Here is a 20,574-nt window from a genome sequence, read left to right as displayed (position 1 = left end):
TATAAAAAAACATTTATTATTGCCTCACTGCAAGAATTCATGATATTTTAGGCAGTGAGTTTATTCGTCTGTCAAAAAATACAAAGAAACCATTTCAAATGAATACCCCTTTCCTCTGGTTTTCACTGTGTATCATGAAGGGTGCTCAAATAAAGGGAGCTGGTGGGAGTAAGACAGGAAGATGGGGCCTCTCAATTGTACACATAAAACTATTATCTCAATTACTACAGCTAAAAAATCAGCTTCTAGATTTTCTCTTCAAGACCTTCCCTTTTAAATAACTAACAGAAGTTTTGGGGCGCATGGGTGTCTCAATGGGTTAAATGTCTGACTCTTGATTTCAAGTCCAGTCATGATCTCATAGAACATGAGTTTGAGCCTCGCATCCAGCTCTGTGCTGACAGCATGGAGCCCGCTTAAGATTCTCTGTCTCCCTCTCTCTGCCCCTCTCCTGCTCATAAGTAAATGAGTAAGTAAATAATTAAATAAACAAGCATTTGAAAAATCATTGGAATAACCTTTTAAAAAAAATTTTTAAGTTTATTTTTGAGAGAAAGAGAGAGAGACAGCGTGAGTGAGGAAGAGGCAGAGACAGAGGGAGGAAGCAGGCTCCAGACTCTGAGCTGTAAGCACAGAGCCCTAGGTGGTGCTCAAACTCAGGAACTGCAAGATCATGACCTGAGCTGAAGTTGGGATGCTCAACTGACCAAGCCCCCCGGGCGTCCCTGGAACAACTCTTTTAAGGATCGTTCATTAAAATACTAGAACGTTACCTGAATGGGTCCTTAAGTTTCTCGAAAACTAAGTAACTGCAAAGAAAAATTAATTTTCAAACAGCTGAAATATGGTACAAAGCTTTAGAAATCATCTGGACTGAATGATACTCAGAATTTTACACTCACCTTCATACCATTTTCGCAGCTGAGAAGTGCTCATTTCCCTTATACTCAAGTATGGAATCTCTGGACTTTTTTTTTTAATGTTTATTTATTTATTTATTTTGAGAGAACACAAGTGGGGGAGGGGCAGAGAGAGGAGGGCAGAGGATCCCAAGCGGGTTTGATGCTGATAGCAGAAAGCCTGATGTGGGGCCCCGAATTCCAAACTGCAAGAGCATGACCCAGGCCAAAGTAGGATGCTCAACTGACTGAGCCACCCAGGTGTCCCAAGAATCTCTGGACCTAAAAAAATTTTTTTTTAAATGTTTATTCATTTTTGAGAGACAGAGAGACACAGGGTGCGAGCGGGGGAGGAGCAGAGAGAGAGGGAGACACAGAATCTGAAGCAGGCTCCAGGATCCCAGCTGTCAGCACAAAGCCTGACGCGGGGCTCGAACTCACAAACCAGGAGATCATGACCTGAGCCAGGACGCCGGACTGACTGAGCCACCCAGGCGCCCTTTGAATTTCTGGACTTTTAAAATGGGACTCAATGGACGATCAAGAATCATAAATAATAATAGTGAGACCAGGGTAAGACTGGCCTGCTGTCCTTTCTAGAAGGCCAGCTTCACAGTCCTGTGGCAAATAGGACTTGAAAAATATTTGTTCAAACCTCATAGTGTTCAGTTCGGTGGATCCAGCCCCTATCTGCCAATGGCTTTGGAATCATTTTTCTTCATGGCCATACTTCTAGCTGTCAAGTAGGTTTTTATTAGTTTCCCATTTCTCTTAAGGTTACACAAATGAGACAGAAAAGTGAAACTATTTTTCTGTGGAATAAGGCACGTAGTAAGTTTAGTAATAGCTCCTATTTACTGCCTTAGGACTGACGGCTGTCGGCCATGTCTTGAACAGTGTGAGGAGTCACACACCCTGTGCGATCCTAGCACTTTTTTGTTCTCATTCTCAATCTTCTGAAACAATTAGTCCATCGCCTCTCCAACCTACTTTTATTCTGTAGAGGTCATGGTTGCCATCTCTAACATTTACTTAAAACCAAGAATTTATTGTTCTTCTGAACTAATACATCAATAAACAGTAGATCATATAGTTTATGTGATATTCTATAAATAATGCTTTTAGACTGCTACCTCCTTTTTAAATATTTGATGGTTGAACTCATAAAAACATAACTTGAAATGATAGCCCTTTCCTCTTCTGATCCATAGGTTTTCCCTGTTTCATTGGGGTGGTAGGTTTCTACACATAATTATACATATGCTTCCCATACACCAAATTTAAAAGAAATAAAATCAGTTCCCAGGCCAAATGCAAAACATGTTGAATTACATACTTATAAAAAACATCTCAAAAGGTACATGCTCCTTGGGATTATTGTTAGAATCTCAATCAAAAACAAAATCCCAGGGGCGCCTGGGTGGCGCAGTCGGTTGGGCGCCCGACTTCAGCCGGGTCACGATCTCGCGGTCCGTGAGTTCGAGCCCCGCATCGGGCTCTGGGCTGATGGCTCAGAGCCTGGAGCCTGTTTCCGATTCTGTGTCTCCCTCTCTCTCTGCCCCTCCCCCGTTCATGCTCTGTCTCTCTCTGTCCCAAGGATGAATAAACGTTGAAAAAAAAATTTAAAAAAAAAAAAAAAAAAACAAAAAAACAAAATCCCAGCTCAGGCTTTGCAAATGTGGGCAGCACCACGGGCATTCTTTGGAGTGTTAAAGATTTTGCAGCTTGGTATTTTTTGGTTATTCTTTCCTAAGAAACATACAGGGAAAAAAATGTCAAGCTTAAGAGAAGGGTCAGTGAGGGGGCTATTTAAACCCACTTTTTATTTCTTGAATTGATGGTAGGAGGCAGCAGCTTACAAGGGGGTGAACAACTGCCTTCAGATTCACCTTTTAGCAAGGACCCTCTCTGTTTACTGGCCCCTCCTTCCTGGAAGTTTGCACATGTGCTTGTAGCATTGGAAGTTTGTGGGCTATCCAGTTAACATGAAGTATTTTCCTGCAGGATTGCGTGCCTTTCTCACAACCTTGACAAAGCACTACCACCATCATCATTGATAACCTACAAAATGTGTTATGAAATGTGACTCTGTTTCTCTGGCATTGTACCCAAAGTCACACTCCAATCCCTTAAAAACAAAACAAAACAAAAAACCCACTGCTGAGAAGCAGTATCATAGTATCATTGAGGTCAGCAGCTGCCCACTACAGGTCACGGACCACAACATTCCATCCTTAGGACAAAATCACAATTCTTAGGGTTCCTGGGTGGCTCCATCGATTAAGCATCCAATTCTTGTTTTTGGCTCAGGTCATGATCTCATGGTTCATGGGTTCAAGCCCCACGTGGGGTTCTGCACTGACAGTGAGGAACCGCTTGGGATTCTCGCTCTCCCTCCCTCTCTCTCTGCCCCTCCCCTGCTCACATGTGCTTTCTCCCTCTCTCCCTCTCTAAATAAATAAATAAACATTTAAAAAAATCACAATGCCCAACATGGCCCATAAAACCTTGAATGGCATGTTCCCTGCCTACCTCCCGCATCAAGTCATACCCATCTCTGTGTCAGACGCTACATGACAACCACCCTGGCTTTCTTCCATTCCTCAGAAGGGCTAGATTTCCCCCACAAGACGTCTGCTGTTCCTTTAGCCTTCCCATCTCCCCAGGGCTCATCTCCCACCCCTCACACATGAAGGCTAACTTCAACTCAACTGTGCATGCTGGTCAGAAACTGTTTGTATGCTTTCTTCTGTTCTCCACACAGATTGTATACTTTCCTACTTTCTTCTGGATGTCTCCCTCCACTTACACAGTTAGAAGGCATTAAAAAGCACTCCTAGGAGCTGTTTGTATGTCTTCAAACATTAGGTGAAGCTAAGGAATGTTCTCTCTGCAGTCCTTCAAGCCAAATTGTCACATGCTATTGGGCCTGAACTTCAAAAAGAACATTCATATAAGTATAATCCCTTATCCACAGAGTTCTTTGACGAGGAAAGCTTAGAACATGCCACTATTTTGTTCCAGGACAGCTGATGCCTCAAGACCTCCTTATGCAGCTCTGGGAAAAGCCATGGCTGAAGCATGTTCAAACTAGCAGTGTCACTGGCCCTGATATTGGACATGTGCAGCCCTATCTCATGCTCTTCTGTCTCTATCATGCTATGGAAAGAGTGTTGCTCAGTTATAAAGGACACAGTCTCATGAGGGGGAACTTCGTGGCCCTCTGTTGGCAGTCATCTGTGGAAATCAGCAAAATCCTAGAGCCCCTGGTAATATAACCCCTAGCCCTTGGCAGGCACTGGATCATATGTGCACTCCCCATAGCTGGTAACTGACCCCTGGTTGTGGCCACACCAGAGACACCCCTTAGCATCCAGTAAGGCCACGAGCATGACTAGTACCGGTTACAAATAAATGATTGTTAGAAATTCTTGCTCTAAGCCAGCTGACTTTACATTTCTTGGGCCATTTGTTTTAAGTGTAGTTCCCTTGCAGTTCTTAATAGGTCTTGGCCATACATAATTTATGGCTTCTATTTTAAAAGTGCTATCAGAAATCAATAAGAATATAAACACACCACTGTTACAAATGTCCTCATAGCAACTGTCATCCCATGCCATGCTATTCTTTTCACAGATATAACTAGAACAATTGATGCCCTTCTTATATCAGCTGTTTTCCTCAGGTTGAGCCACAGCTGAATGAAATATTAGCCAGTTTTAAGGAAGAACACTCTACCCTGAGACGTTTAACTCAGGATGAATCATTTAAAGCGTAGTTGGAACTTAGCTGTGCTGTAGCACAGTTGAGGTTTCACTATATTAAAGAATGTCTACTGTATAGATTATGTTGGGATATTTTCCCAATCAGCAAATTTAATTAAATTCCTACCACACAAATCTCTTTTTGGTATTTACTGAAGTCTTTGACTATATTACATGTATTTTGTAGTTTAACACTAAAATGTCATAATTGCTTTATTACTGTCAAACCAATACCTTCATTAAGACATTCAATAAACATTTATTAAATGCCTACTATGTACCAGTCACCATGCCAGGTATTGGTGTTACCTGATGAATATTCTGCCTCCAAGGTGTTTCCAGTCTACTCTGTTTCCATGTTTAAATTCTTCCACAAACTCTGGAAGATGGGCAATAGGTCTCATTCATCTCTATATTTTAAGTGTCCCACGGAGTGCCTGGCACACAGTAGGTACACCATAAATGCTTGTTATTCAAGTCAATCAAGGAATAAACTAATAAATGAATGACTGAATTAAGAAATAGAAGCTACTGAAAAAATATTTGAAGATCTAGGCTGCCAGAAACCACCAGACCAAGAAGCAATAGCCATATTTTTTCTCTCTTAAGTTTAGAAAACAGAAGAGACATACTCTTTGCCTACCTTTGGCCCCCATTTAGCCTCCAGTACCTATTTTTTCCTGAATACATTATTTCCTCTTGCTCTTTCATTTGTCCTATATGAACAAATTGTCTAGAATAGCATGAGGCAAGGGTATTGAGTTAAACCACAGCTTCCTTCCTTTCCATTTCCTTCCATTTCCCAAAGCAAGTCATAGGGTCAGTTACCATCAGATTTTGAGATTCTTCTAATATATGCATTTCCTTCCATGAATTTATTAGACCCACCCTGTGCTTCAGGGTCTCCAGAAATCAGGTGCTTCATAGGAAGTAGAATGTAACACCAAGGCCAGTCAAATCCTTGCATTCTAAAATCCACTATGTAAATGAACTTGAGATTTGAACGGGGCACCAGATTACCATGTGTTTCTCTACTGACAATGGCTGAAAGTCACCTTATCCCAGTGAGTCTAGAAAGAGCCTATGCAAGTGACCACTCAGCAGGTTCCCAGAGGATACTAAGGCACTAGCATTGAGCACCAGTTTCTGGACACTTCCATGAAGAGACCTAGGAAGAAATTGGGTTTTCTCAGTTTAAAACTGAGGGGGAAAGTTCTAAGTCATGAAAAACAATGGTCAACATAATGTCTCTTCTCTGAATATAGATCATCAGCTTGGACATCAATCACTATTCATCATTCTACTTTCAAGACTGTAACATCTGTGTGGATCAGAAAAATCCTCAAAAGATTCTTTGGTAAAAAAATTATTCATTCATTTAACTAAGAATTTGCCTACAAGGTGACAGGAAACAAATTAGGTGAGTGTAGACCACTTCGTGTTCTGAAGGAATAATCCCAAATGTATCAAGTGCTGTGGAAGAACTTCTACAAACTTCTCTCAGGGCAAAGAGATAAGAGCAACATCCTCTGTAACATGCAGAGGAGGGTGTGTAGCTCTGTTCCAAAAAGTGCAAGCTCTGGAGACAGAGGGCCCCAACCTACAGCCCACCCTCAGGCCTCACAGGGCGTGAGATTTCAGTGAGACAATACATATCAAGCATTTTGTAAACATTTAACACTTCCTAGCTCCTCTCCCCAGACTAAAATGCCTGGCTTGTTCTATACATTGTTATTTGGAACACTATCTTTGCTCCACGTGTAACTCCATCTTTTTCCTTCATTATTGAATAGCCATTCCCCTCCCCCAAAACTTTATTAAAAATCCAAATACATATTGTTGTTGTGCATTAGCCACTAAAAGTTGTTTCTAAGACTAATGAGGATATTGCCAAAAAAAAAAAAAAAATCAGGCCTGAAAGAACATAGGTCCCAAGGGCATAGCCAATTGAGGTGGCCCCAAGTGCAACACCAAGGAGTACTCAAGTCTATTAAAAATCCAAATACATATTGTTGTTGTGCATTAGCCACTAAAAGTTGTTTCTAAGACTAATGAGGATATTGCCAAAAAAAAAAAAAAAAAATCAGGCCTGAAAGAACATAGGTCCCAAGGGCATAGCCAATTGAGGTGGCCCCAAGTGCAACACCAAGGAGTACTCAAGTCTTCCAGTGTCTAGGTAACCAGTTTCTTTTTTTCAGTAAACACGGATATACCCTTGAGAGATGGAAGGACCTAAGCAGGACAACAAGAAGTTCCAAAAGACCTATTTAATCCCAGAGCTATCCCTGGGCTACATTTTGAGGACTGGGGGCGGGGGGGGGGTGTGTGACATTTCCCTACTTCCTCATTTTCCATAGAGAGAGGGGTACATTTCTAAATTTCAGCCCTAGGAAGAGAGAAAGGACTGAGAGACTTCTGGATTCTCTTCTGGATTCCCAAATAAAGAGGAATTATGTCTCTGATTGGTGATGTGGGGAAGAAGCCTCAGAGCTCTTTTCCTCTATTTTAGACACCTGGTGTCAAGATGTTGTAGGTGGAATTGTGTCCCCATAAAAAAGATATGTCAAAGTCCTAATCCCCATACCTCAGCATGAGACCTTATTTGGAAATAGGGTCTAGATTACAGAGGTAATCTTGTTGAAATGAGGGCCTTAATGTGGTTCGTAACCTTGGATGACTGATGTTTTTATAGACACAGAGACAAATGTGCACAGAGGAAAGTCCACATGAAGAGACAGGAAGAATGGTGGGAATCACTCTGCTACAAGCCAGGGAACATCTGGGGCTGCCAGAAACTGGAAGAAGCAAGGAAGGGTTCTTCCCCTACAGGCTTCTGAGGGAGCATGGCCCTGCTCATACCTTCATTTCAGACTTCTAGCCTCCAGAAAGGGGAGATGTAAATTTCTGTTGCTCTAAGCCACTTAATTTGTGGTACTTTGTTACAGTAGCCCTAGCAAACTAGTTCACCGAGACAAACACTTTCCCTGCTCACTCTGCCCCTACAAAGAAAGACATGTCCATCCTGGCCTCTGACCGAGACACTCCAATCAAAGTGGTGAAGTGGAGTGGGTAAGGCAGGGTCGTGGTGGATCATATTAGCAAACCCATCAGCATGCCTCCTTCTTTAAATGCTTTTTATTGGTAGCAAAGCTAACAGATCAGCATCTTATTTCTCAGTTGTTGAATTTGAAACACATGGGCTTGATTTTCTTTTTCTCGTATTTTTTTATGTTTATTGACTTATTTTTGAGAGAAAGAGAACCAGTGGGGGAGTGGCAGAGATTGGGGGCAGAGGATTCAAAGCAGGCTCTGTGTTGACAGTAGAGAGCCTGACACAGGGCTCCAACCCACGAACCCTGAGATCACGACCTGAAGTCGGATGCTTAATCGACTGAGCCACCCAGGCGCCCCAGAGGCCTGATTTTCTAGCCTAAACTCCAAATCTAGGCTGAAGCACATAGTGTACACGTATTAATTCATTTAACCTTCATAGCAGCCCTATAAACGTATGTCCTTCTATTAGGCCTATTTTACAGATGAGAAAGCTTAGGCATCAAGCAGTCAAGTAATTTACCCAAGGACAATGAATGGTGAGGAGTTGGTTGTAGGCAGCCTGGGGCCAGTCTGTCCTCCCTGCCTTGGCAAAGGCTACATTCCAAGAGCAAGCCATTAAATAGTCCTATTGAAAAGGGATCTTTGGTCAAATATATGAAGAGAACCCTGGGTGAAGAAAATAAACATTTCTTTAGTGTCTCCTGATCTTCTCAGAGCTTTTACAATGTCAATGTGCTTTATGACTCTTTATCAGGATATGGAGTTCACCATTTGTTCACAGAGCATTTTTAAGGAAGCTTGGGACTAATGTTCTGAGGAATACCAGTTTGAGAAACGGGAAGAGAATAGTTTGGGGAGGGGGAGATACTCTTTGGTTTGGATACAGATACAGGATTTTTTATAATTTCTATATGCCATTTAAAATACTAAGAAATTCCTTCATTTAAACTTTACAAAGAATTATATGTAAGGCTGGGCCATTCGGGGGCTAAAGCTGACACATACCCAAGCCATTGCAATAAGGGACAGTGGAACTGTTGTAACAGAGATACAAAGCAAGGTCAGCAGGGGGCACTTGGGGGGCTCCGGTGGTTAAGCAACCAACTGGATTTCAGCTCAGGTTATGATCTCATGGTTCGTGAGTTCAAGCCCCGCATTAGGCTCTGTGCTAACAGCACAGAGTCTGCTTGGGATTCTCTCTCTCCCTCTCTCTGCCCCTACCCTGCTTGTGTTCTCTCTCTCTCTCTCTCAAAATAAATAAATAAACTTAAAAAAAAAAAAAAAGCAAGATCAGCAGAGGGCAAGTCTAAATCTCAGGGGATGAAAGGGATAATTTCATGGACAAATTGGAGTTTGAGCAGGACTTGAAGGATAGGTGGACTTTAGACAGTTATTTTGGATTAAACTATGTTAGGCCTAAATCATTTCTGCTCCAGGATGGGGCCAGAAATACTGGAGACTCTAGAGGTCATTTCTGAACCTAGAGTTTGTACAGGGGCAGTGTTCCTACAGCTAATCAAAGATCACAAGTTGGCAGCCCCTAAGAAGGATGTGACCAGCAGACTCTTGTTTGGCCAGCTCAGTGTGGCTGCTACATGTATGTGTAGATGTATGTACAGCATCCTCCCTCTCATCCATGGTTTCGCATTTCACAGTTTCAGTTACCCATAGTCAACAGCAGTCTGCAAATAGACACTCTTCCTTCTGACGATATGTAGTAGCCTAACGCTACGTCACCACACCTACATCATTCGCCTCATTCCATCTCATCTCACAGCATCACAAGAAGGGCAAGGACAGTACAATAATATTTTTTGAGAAAGAGAGAGACCACATTCGCATAACTTGTATTATAGTGTGTTGTTGTAATTGTTCTGCTTTATTAATAGTTATTGTTTTCAATCTCTTACTGTGCCTTATTTATAAGTTACACTTTATCGTAGGTGTGTATGTATAGGAGAAAACATAGTATACACAGGGCTCACTGCTATCTGTGCTTGTGGGCATCCACTGGGGGTCTTGGAATGTATCCCCTGGGGATAAGGGCAGATTACCAATTACCATATAAGTGAAGGCTTCATTTAACACATGTACTCTTGTGTCCCACCATCAATACTATTTTACTCACCTGTCTGGTCCCTGAAGTCTGGTCCCTCTTCCAGGCTGGTGTCACTATGTGCCACAGCTCAAAGATGCAACTATCTACTCCTCTGTCAACATGTCAATATGACAATATCATGGAAAACTTCAGAGTTGGGTCTCTGTTGGGGAATACATATGAAATATCCCTCTGGAAATGGTTGGCTGATTCTTCCCAAGTTGGTTATCACAACCTCCCTCCGAAAAGGAATTCTCAGTCCAGGGCAGTGGCTCATACCTGTGCTTAGCCCTGCCTATAGCATTTTAGTTCAGTAATTTTTATGATGGATTGTATTACATTAAACTCGGCACATCTGTCATTCTCTTAAATATGCTGGGAACAGGAGAAGCATAGGATGCCAAATAATTTAAAATGTAATCTTTAAAAATCATCAGATAATGATCTGCAGGCCAGCTAAGTCATTTTCCTTAGGGTTTTTTTTTATGTTTCTTTTGAAATCTTTTATAGTTTTGGTTGTTCTTCTGAACTAGTATAGTCGTTTCATTAATGTTCAGAAAGTAAGCAGTGTATGTTTACAACATATTGTTATGGTTATAGGCACTGGAGTGCAATAAAATGCATCCCTACATACCATACACTTGTAGAACTGTGACCACAAGAACCATTCTATGCCTCTTTATAATTATGGCCACACAGGATCTGGACAAAGGTACCAACAGAAAGCTTTTGTGAGTTTCTTCTCACCCTTTTTCTCAAGAGGGACAGAGATGGGAAATCACTCCTTTTACTTCCCTTGTGGAATGCGGTCCTCACAACTTTAAGCTATGCCACACACAGAATTGGTTTTTCTTTCTTCTTCCAGTAGGCGTCTTCCTAGTGAGGATGCTGATTCTGAGAGATCACAGGATTGCGCAGAGCAGTGACCCAGAAATGCCCTGTCTGCTTCCTAGCTTCCTCCCTGGGCATCCCTCCCTCTAAAGGGGCATCCAGCCCCAGATAGTAAGAGGATCATGGGACATTCCTCTCCCTTTGTAGCCATCTGTGCCTCCCCCCCCCACCACCCCCCCCCCGGGGCAGGAAACCATACGCAGGTTCTATGCTGACAGACACCATGTTTAAACGTTTATAAGTGAATGGAGAGCAATGAGCTGGAAAGGGTGGGGCAGGAAACTTTGCTTTTCATTATTAACCTGCACTATTTGGTTTGTTAACTAAGCGTTATTACTTTAATTTTTAAAAAATGTTTAAGTCTGGAGCGCTTGGGTGGCTCAGTCGGTTAAGCATCCAACTCTTCGTTTCAGCTCAGGTTGTGATCTCATGGGTTTATGAGTTCAAGCCCTGTGTCGGGCTCCACACCAAGTGTATAGCCTGCTTGGGATTCTCTCTCTCTCCTTCTTTCTCTGCTCCTCCCCTGCTCATTCTCTATCTCTCCCTCCAAATCAATAAATTAATTAATTATTTTGAAAAAAAAAAAAGTTTCAGCCCGCTCTTGAATATTGGAGCTGCTGTATACCTTTGTTCCTCTTTGGGGGCAAAGCTACCTGAAAGAGCTTTTGATGCTCCCATTTCCCCTTCCTCACTTTTCATTCAATATATTTTAAAAAGTTAAAATGTGTAACTGATTCTTATGCAATTTATACATACAGTTTTGAAATATCCAGCTAGTACTAAAAGGTTTAGGGAAAACTAACACTCCCCTGCCCAGTCTACAATCCTGTTCCTCACCCCACTGGCAGTGAAAACCACTTTCAACTTTTATGTTTTTTCTACTAGGAATTATGTGTGTTTTTTAAAATTATACGATCATACTGCTACTGATTGATCTATTTTAAACAATTTCCATACACTTCTTGTTACAGAAGTTAAAGTATGTCATAACAGACGTATACACATGTCCCTTTCCTTCTTCATCTTCTCAGTATAACTTTATTGTAATATTTGGCTGTCAGCAGTCATTTACATTACTATAACCAGTAAATATTCACTGTTCAACTCAAGTTGTACATAATGAATATTTTCTTTTCATACAGCATTTTCGTTTTCCTGGACTCAGACTGCCATTTCTTAGCTTCCCTTATGTTTATTATTTATTTTTTTCTGAATGTTCTTTCCAAGAGATTTGATGAACCTCTGAATAATTTTTCCCAAACATTTTAACACATCCATTCCATTTTTTCACCTAGAGACCTTTCTCCTAAAGCCCTTTGTCTTCTGTTTTAGTTGGGAGAGGTTGGCTGCCCTCTAGAAAGTTTTGGTGCCTGACAGACAACCCCTTCACTCTTATTTGCTGTTGGATCCTTTTGTATTAATCGTGGTGGGATGACCACCATTATAAACAGACCCCAAATATATTAAAAGACAAACTATTGACATTTATTTCTTCCTTACTGCTGTGCACTGAATTGTATCCCCTTCTTTTTTTTTTTTTTTCCTTTTAGGGAAACTTTTATTTATTTTTATTTTTTTTAATACGAAATTTATTGTCAAATTGGTTTCCATACAACACCCAGTGCTCATCCCAAAAGGTGTCCTCCTCAATACCCATCACCCACCCTCCCCTCCTTCCTACCCCCCACCAACCCTCAGTTTGTTCTCAGTTTTTAAGAGTCTCTTATGCTTTGGCTCTCTCCCTCTCTAACCTCTTTTTTTTTTCCTTCCCCTCCCCCATGGACTTCTATTAAGTTTCTTAGGATCCACATAAGAGTGAAAATATATGGCGTCTGTCTTTCTCTGTATGACTTATTTCACTTAGCACCACACTCTCCAGTTCCATCCACGTTGCTACAAAAGGCCATATTTCATTCTTTCTCATTGCCACGTACTATTCCATTGTGTATGTAAACCACAATTTCTTTATCCATTCATCAGGTGATGGACATTTAGGCTCTTTCCATAATTTGGCTATTGTTGAGAGTGCTGCTATAAACATTGGGGTACAAGTGCCCCTATGCATCAGCACTCCAGTATTTCTTGGGTAAATTTCTAGCAGTGCTATTGCTGGGTCATAGGATAGGTCTATTTTTAATTTTCTGAGGAACCTCCACACTGTTTTCCAGAGCAGCTGCAGAATTGTATCCCCTCCTGAATCCATACATTGAAGTTCTAATCCCAAGTGATTATATTTGGAGATAGGGCTTTTAGGAGGTAATTAAGGTTAAATGAAGTGCTAAGAGTGGGGTCCTAATTGGATAAGATTGGTGGCCTTATAAGAAGAGGAAAAGAAAGAAATCCTCACGAGAAGGCAACTGGCTATCTTCAAGCCAGGAAGAGGGCTCTCACCAGATTTCCCAGCCTCCAAAACTGAGAAATAAATAAATGTTTAAGCCACCCAGTCTTTGGCATTTTGTTATAGTGGCCTGAGAAATCTAAGGCAGTGACTTTTCGCTGGGTGAATCTGAAAATATCAGTGTTTGTCAGTCTTTTTTTAGGGGTAATTTAGGTTCTCCAGAGAAGAATCCTCCCATCTGCTTACCAGTCTGTTGACAGAATTCCGGGAGCATAGCAGGGGAAAGGCATCCAAGAACTATAATTCGGTATGAAAATGTGCATTTAATCTGCGTATTTACAACTCCATGCCTTGTCCTGTCCTTTCACTGGACTACGTGTCCCAAAGTCAAAAGTGTCTCTCTAATCCAATTTCTCCAGAGAATAAAATTCTTGGGCAGGCAGGAGACACATGGGAATGTAGTCCTCTGGCTGAGTCACATAAGGAAGGGAATCAGTGAGCTTGGTCACTGTATAACAACTTTCAACGAACATCTCTATTTTCATCCAGGTACTCACATCCACCTTCTGAAGTACCTGCTGAGTCCAAGTGCAGAATATCTAAAGAGTTCCACAGGGCGAACTGACTTGTTCCTCATCAAAACTCCTCAACCCTGCCACTGCCCCCAGGTACCTAAGCATATATCCCCCCCTATGCTCTGCTAGGTCAAGTCAGCCTCTACTTCCTGTGCTTTCCATCTTCCAAAAATGTGTTGATACTGCTTATCTGCTGTTGCCTCCTTTCCTATTAATTTTGACCTTGTGGTTTGTTATCTCTTATTGTTCCTCATTTCTTACTTGGTGGAAATACATTAAGATGCAGTCCCCTTGTATATCCTCAAGCCATTTTGGCAAACTACACCTTAGTTTCCATCTCCACAGAAACTGTCCTTTCCAAGGTCAGTAAATGTCTCTATTATTGCCAATGTGGTGGAGGCTTTTCTAAACTTATCGTACTTAATTCCACAGTAGGAGATGACACTGTTGATCCGTCTCTCCTTCATACAACACTCCTTTCCAGACATCTCCTGGTTTTCTCCTACATTACTGCTTCTAATCATTTGCCTCCTTTATCGGTTTCTCCATCTCTAGTTGATGTCAAAATGTTGGAGTTTCGCAGGTATTAATATTGGAACTTCTCTTTCCTAGTCAAGCCTTTTCCCTAGGTAATTTTATCAAATTCTCATAGGTTTAACTATTTTCCATTCCCAGATTAATATTTCTGGACTTCACCTCTCTGATCTATAGACTCTTCTATCCAACTGTCTATTTTACATCTCTTACACGTCAATAAATCCTACCCCTAATCTGTACACTCTTCCATATCTCTGAGGCAATGTCCCTAGTCAACAACGATTGTCTTTCGTCTCTTTAAAATATATATGTATTTATATTATTTATATACACATATATGTTTATTTATGTATATATTTATATTATTTATATACACATATAGATTTATTTATATATATATTTATATTATTTATATACACATATAGATTTATTTATATTTCTATATATTTTAAAGAGACAAAAGACAATCGTTGTTGACTAGGGACATTGCCTCAGAGATATGGAAGAGTGCACAGGTTAGGGGTAGGATTTATTGACGTGTAAGAGATGTAAAATAGACAGTTGGATAGAAGAGTCTATATATATATGTGTGTGTATATGTGTATATATGTGTGTGTGTGTGTATGTGTACACACACACACACACACACACACACACACACACACACATATATATATACACATATGTATATTAACCAAGTCAAATAGGGCTCCGGCATCAAATTTGGGACAGTTACTGGGGGTCTCCTGCATAGGAGCTACAACAACTGCAGGGTCATATCTTCTTCTAATAATTGGGGGAGAGTCCCTCACTCACTTAGAAATCCTCTTGCTTTCATGTACTCCAAGTTATTATCCTCCTAAAAGAAATTTTTTTCTCATTAATTCAAATTTCTTCTATTTTATAAAGAGAGAAAAATGCTGAAGTGATTTTTTTAAAACAATTCATTGTGGTAGGAACCACCAAAACAATATGGAAATCAGAAGAAACAGCAATAAAATTTTCCATTTGGGGAAAGGAGAAAAACACAACTAGGAAAGCATTCCTTTGCTTTTTTCTCTCTGCCACCCAAGTTCTATTTGTACTTGACAAGGCCAAACTAAACTTTTTGCCTTGTTAGGAACTGCAAGGATTTTTCCATTCTTCTTTGCTTTTCCCAGACCACAGCAGTGCCTTTCTAGTATAGCTGGTTGACTTCAGCTTTTCACTATAATTCCATTGGATTTCTTCCCCCCATTTTCTCTACAGAATGCCATTTGAGTACATATTTCAGCGCAAAATATAATAATAATAATGAAGGAAATTTCAGTTGATTTTTTTAAATGTTTATTTATTTTTGAGAGAGAGACAGAGCACCAACAGGGAAGGAGCAGAGAGAGAGGGAGACACAGAATCTGAAGTAGGCTCCAGGCTCTGAGCTGTAGCACAGAGCCTGGTGCGGGGCTCAAACCCACTAACTGTGAGATCATGACCTAAGCCAAAGTGGGATGCTTAACTGAGCAGCTCAGACGCCCCTGTTTTTTTTTTTTTTAAATCGCTGATTACTACTCAGCGAAGCTAGGACACTGCCAGATAAAAAAAGGATTCTTTTTTTTAGACACGTTTTTGTTTTGTCGGAACTGTGCATTCATCCTTCTGTTGTTGGTGCTGTGAAAGACTTCATGGGAGCAGTCCTAAGACTAACAAATTGCCTTATGAAACGGTGGCCTTAATTTGCTTTGGTTTATTGACTGTTTCATTCATTTCCTTAATATTTCTGCTCATGCAAAGGAACAACAGTGCAGTGGTTAAGAGTGTAGTGGTTCTGAAGCTAGCTGCTTAGGTTTAAATCCCAGCCTGGCTATTTAGTTGTGTCACCAAGGGCTCCTCACTTAACCTTTATCACTCAGTTTCCTCATCCTATTGATACGTAAGATTGCGACAGGCCCAGTGCACTCTAAGTGCAATGTAAATGCTAGGTAACCCGTAGGCTAAGTTTACATTTGTTGCTAGGGATCAAATGATAGGCAAAAACCAACATCTTGCTCTATGGAGCTTTCTACCTACGACTTAAGCAAATGACTTCACATAAGCCTCAGTTTAGTTATTTGTAATCGAGTGTCTCTCTCGCAGGATTGCTGTGGGAATCATAAGAGATAAGCTAAGGAAAATGCTTAACAGGGTATGGCAGATATTAAACACTCAGTGCGAGCTAATATCGTCCAGCAAGAAAGGCAGATAATTAAACAGCCTACGGGATGTCATAACTTACGGTAGAGAAGTGTAGGGTGCTATAGAAGCACCCACTAGGATGTCTTCATTGAGTCCTGATAAATAAGGATGAGTTAGCCAGAAAAAGAAGGGCAAGAGAGTTTCCAGCCACTGGTTTAAACACAGTGGAAGTTTAATATGAAGAAAAGGAACTGGGAGTGAGTGGCAAGATTTAAAACTGGAGTGGTAGGTAGAAATCAAGTCATAATAGACCTTTTCAGCTATCCTCAGAGTTGTACTTTATCCTGAGAAATGGGTGGAATGAGAAGCCATATAATGGGCTCAGGTAGGGGAGTGATAAAACCAAAATGGCCTTTTAGAAAGAGCCAGATGGCTGCAGAATATAGAATGGAATGGAGGGTCCACAACCGGAGGCAGGAAATCGTTTGGAGTCTGCTGCCTGTCCTAGGTTCTAAGTGAGGGATAGAAGGGTGGTGGCCTGGGACAGGGTAGAGATGGGGAGACTCGTATGCTTCTTTAGTCCTGCCATTTTGGTGAACACTTCATGTCTTCAGTTTGAAATCGTCTTTTTTTCTTACATACATTTTTCCTGTGACCGTTTCTTTGGCTCACCCCCTCTCATCTACTACAGTGAGGGGTATTTTTTGTCCTCCTGAAACTTCCCAAAACATCCTGCCAGGGCAGCAGGCTCTGGAGAGTTCACCAGAGTTTGCTGGTTTGAGTACTGATTGTCTCCCACAAAGAGAACAATTCTTTTTTTTTTTTCTTTTATGTTTTAAAAAAATATTTATATGAAAGAGGGAAAGACAGAGTGTGAGCAGGGGAGGGGCAGAGAGAGAGGGAGACAGAGAATCTGAAGCAGGCTCCAGGCTCTGAGCCGTCAGCACAGACCCTGATGCAGGCCTAACCCACAGACCGCGAGATCATGACCCAGCTGAAGTCAGATGCTTAACTGACTGAGCCACCCAGGCGCCCCAAAAAGAACAATTCTTAATCAAATACTGCTTGAGGCTCACACCATTTGTTTTGCACGCTGCCATCTGGAGCTGCCCCCAGATAGGTCACATGACAGAAGTGCTGTAGAGATGATTAGAACTGCAATTTTCCATCTAGAAAGTTAATGTTCACCTCACTGGGAGGAGTAGTGCAAGTACTTCATAAAATAAAATAATGAGTTACCAACTTCTTCACCACCTGACCATACTTTGTCCAATCACTTAAAAATAGTTCCTTGAAAATGACTTGGGTGTTGGGCAAGGGGGGGGTGGTGTATCTAGCTCTTTCCTGGGAACCCACCCCACCCCAATCGTTTAGTTCACCATGAGAGTTCAATGTGACTGGGCATAATCCGATATTGAAGTCATGGGTTGCGATAAGATAAGTAAGCAATAAATACCCTATTCAAATAAGAAGACATGACATTTTAAAGGTTATTGGCCTCAATATTTTTCTCCTAAGCCATTATGGGATTTGAAGAGGGGGGAGTTTTATGGTTTGCTTTTGTTTCTGTTGTCATCTTTGTTCAACAGAAGCCCTGATGAGAATAGCCTCAAGCAAAATTGTAGGTAATGGATGTGAATTTAGACAGCATTTCCCACTTGTTGCTACTCTGCATTGCCAGCCTTTAATGCCTTCTTGTGATACTCACTTAGAAGCAGGAAAACAAATGAACTAATTCCCAATAAGTCTTTAGTATGTTTGTCTTAGTGTAAGGTGTAGACGCAGTCGCAGGGAAGCAAAGGTGATCTCAGATTCAGAAGGCCTGACGAATTTGCTGAAAACATGAATTTTGGGATCATGAAACCAACAGGAGGAAGTCCATCTCCGAACCAGTTCAGTTGAGATCGATGTCCAACCTGACTGCCGTGAACAGCAAGTCTTCCTCCCCTCCTCTCTGGCAATCCCCTGTGTAGTTTTGACATTTCACTCCACAAATCTTCCAATACCCTAATTTCAGGTCTTTAACTTCTGCTGAATAGCAAGCATCACTCCGTAGTATGCAAAAAGTCCCCTTGGCCTGAACTGTGTTCAATCATCTCTTGCAGCTGTGTCCACTCCAAAATAATAAACTTATAATCCCTCTCTCTGAGAGCCGTGGCCTCAAACCTGCATTTCAAGTTCATGGAGACTTCAGTCTTTATCCCTTTTCCTAGTCTCAGCCCTTCCTAGCTTTAGGGCCTCTCTAATCTGAATTCCATTGCTTCGTTCACTGAACTAAATTTATCAGGTTTTTACTTTATGTTTGACATTGTTTTAGACCAATTGTTTTCATCCTTGGCTGTACACTGAAATCATTAGGAGACCTTTAAGCAATACTGTGCCTGGAGCCCACCCAGAGATTCCAATTTAAGTGGTTCGGGAATCTCTTTTCTTTTTTTTTTTTTTTAATTTAATGTTTATTTATTTAGAGAGAGAGCGCATGGGCAGGGAGAGGCAGAAAGAAAATCCCAAGCAGGCTCTGTGCTTTCAGAGCAGAACTGGACCTGGGGCTCGATCCCACGAACTGCGAGAACAAGACGCGAGCTGAGGTCTGACGCCTAACCCACTGAGCCCCTAGGCATCAGGAGTTTCTAGAGCTCTCCTGGTGATTCTAATCCACAGATAAGATTAGGGACCACTGCTCCAGAGGCCAGAGATACAGCAATGACCAAGAAAGTAAGGCAGAGCTCATCTTCTAATGAGTTCAAATTCTATCCCTCCTCTTCTTACTGCTTTAGTACTCTCACCAGTTTACCCTTCTACTAAACTAGTCTCCCAGGTCCTGATCCCAGATGAAACCATCCAACTGTCTCTACTCAAGCACCCGGGCATCCTGGCACAGCTGTGTTAAAGATATAATTCTGCTGATTAGCTTCATTATATATTTATGAGCTCCATCCTCAGCTTGGCTCTCAACATTGGCAAATTTTTACTTATCTTTTGCCAGCTTCCTTTCTCATTTCTGAAAGCAGACATCTCAAATCTTTCTCTCTCTCTCTTAAAACCCTGTATCAAGATCCTGCCTCTCTCACTTTCAGCCATTAACTCAACCTCTTATTTAACAAAGAAAATAGTATAAGTAGTAAAGTCCTTCAGCACTCCTCCTTTCCACCTTAACATTATAGCTTTCCTCTCCTTTGTATCTGTAATTTTTCTCCATGGCCAGATCCTTCTCTGTTCTCCACAAATGTGCTCAAGTATTTACCTATTGAACCTGCTTAGAATCAGTCTATTCCCTCCCTGTTCTTTCACTGACCTATATCTTTTTTTTTTTTTTTCAACGTTTATTTATTTTTTGGGGACAGAGAGAGGCAGAGCATGAACGGGGGAGGGGCAGAGAGAGAGGGAGGGAGACACAGAATCGGAAGCTGGCTCCAGGCTCTGAGCCATCAGCCCAGAGCCCGACGCGGGGCTCGAACTCACGGACCGCGAGATCGTGACCTGGCTGAAGTCGGACGCCTAACCGACTGCGCCACCCAGGCGCCCCCCACTGACCTATATCTTGAAAGAATTCTCTGTACCTGCAGCCTCCACCTCCATTTCTCTGCTTACTCCCCCTGAATTGCAATTTGACTTCCACTGCTATGACCTTACAACTGTGCTTTCCACACTTTCCCATGCCGTGGCAACCAGAGGAAATTACTGTATTTACTTGACATCCTAAGGACCCCCATCAAGGTCGCTTCAGCCCCTTTCCTGGCCATGTTAGAAACTTAAGGGGCTCATTTCTCAGGTCACCTGCAATCGCTCATGGCTCAGCAGCCTCCCTTGTCTTACCACATGGGAAACTCTGCTTCACTGAAACTGCTCTAGCAAAGGACATCAGTGACCTCACTGACAAATGCAATGTTTGTTCCCCTGTCCTCATCCGTTCTGTAACAGAGATTATTGATCATGACGATTCTTTATTTAAAATGACCACAGTTTGGTCAAGATAATGTGGAATGGAGGCCAGGAAGTAGGTGGAGATGAGAAGAGCAGGCTACTTTCCTTTCACTGTCTCCTTGATTAAAGCCCAGTTGTTTCAGAGAACTCTGCTATCAACAGACAATGCCTGGGAATCCATGGTCAGATTATGTGGCCCACAGAAGGTCATTTGCTACAGGAAAAATAGCCCGAGTCTTCATTGACTAAACAATTGGTAAATTGTGACACTTAAGAATCATTTTGTGTATCACCCTACCCCTAGAATGCTTCCACAAATTAATTCTAATTATTTAAGATCCTA

General features: G+C 41.5%; 1 long non-coding RNA gene across 1 annotated transcript in view; it reads left to right on the top strand.

Annotated features, from left to right (window-relative positions):
• Positions 1-13,808, top strand: part of LOC123594328 — a 71,789-nt gene extending 57,981 nt beyond the window's left edge. The window contains exon 3 of the long non-coding RNA XR_006710749.1: positions 13,594-13,808. This is a non-coding gene — a long non-coding RNA (uncharacterized LOC123594328). The remainder of the gene's footprint in view (positions 1-13,593) is intronic.
• Positions 13,809-20,574: the final 6,766 nt, after the last annotated feature.

This window comes from Leopardus geoffroyi, chromosome B1 (assembly GCF_018350155.1).
Source record: "Leopardus geoffroyi isolate Oge1 chromosome B1, O.geoffroyi_Oge1_pat1.0, whole genome shotgun sequence".
In the NCBI taxonomy this organism is placed as follows: domain Eukaryota; kingdom Metazoa; phylum Chordata; class Mammalia; order Carnivora; family Felidae; genus Leopardus; species Leopardus geoffroyi.
This window is presented reverse-complemented; position numbering and strand designations above follow the sequence as displayed.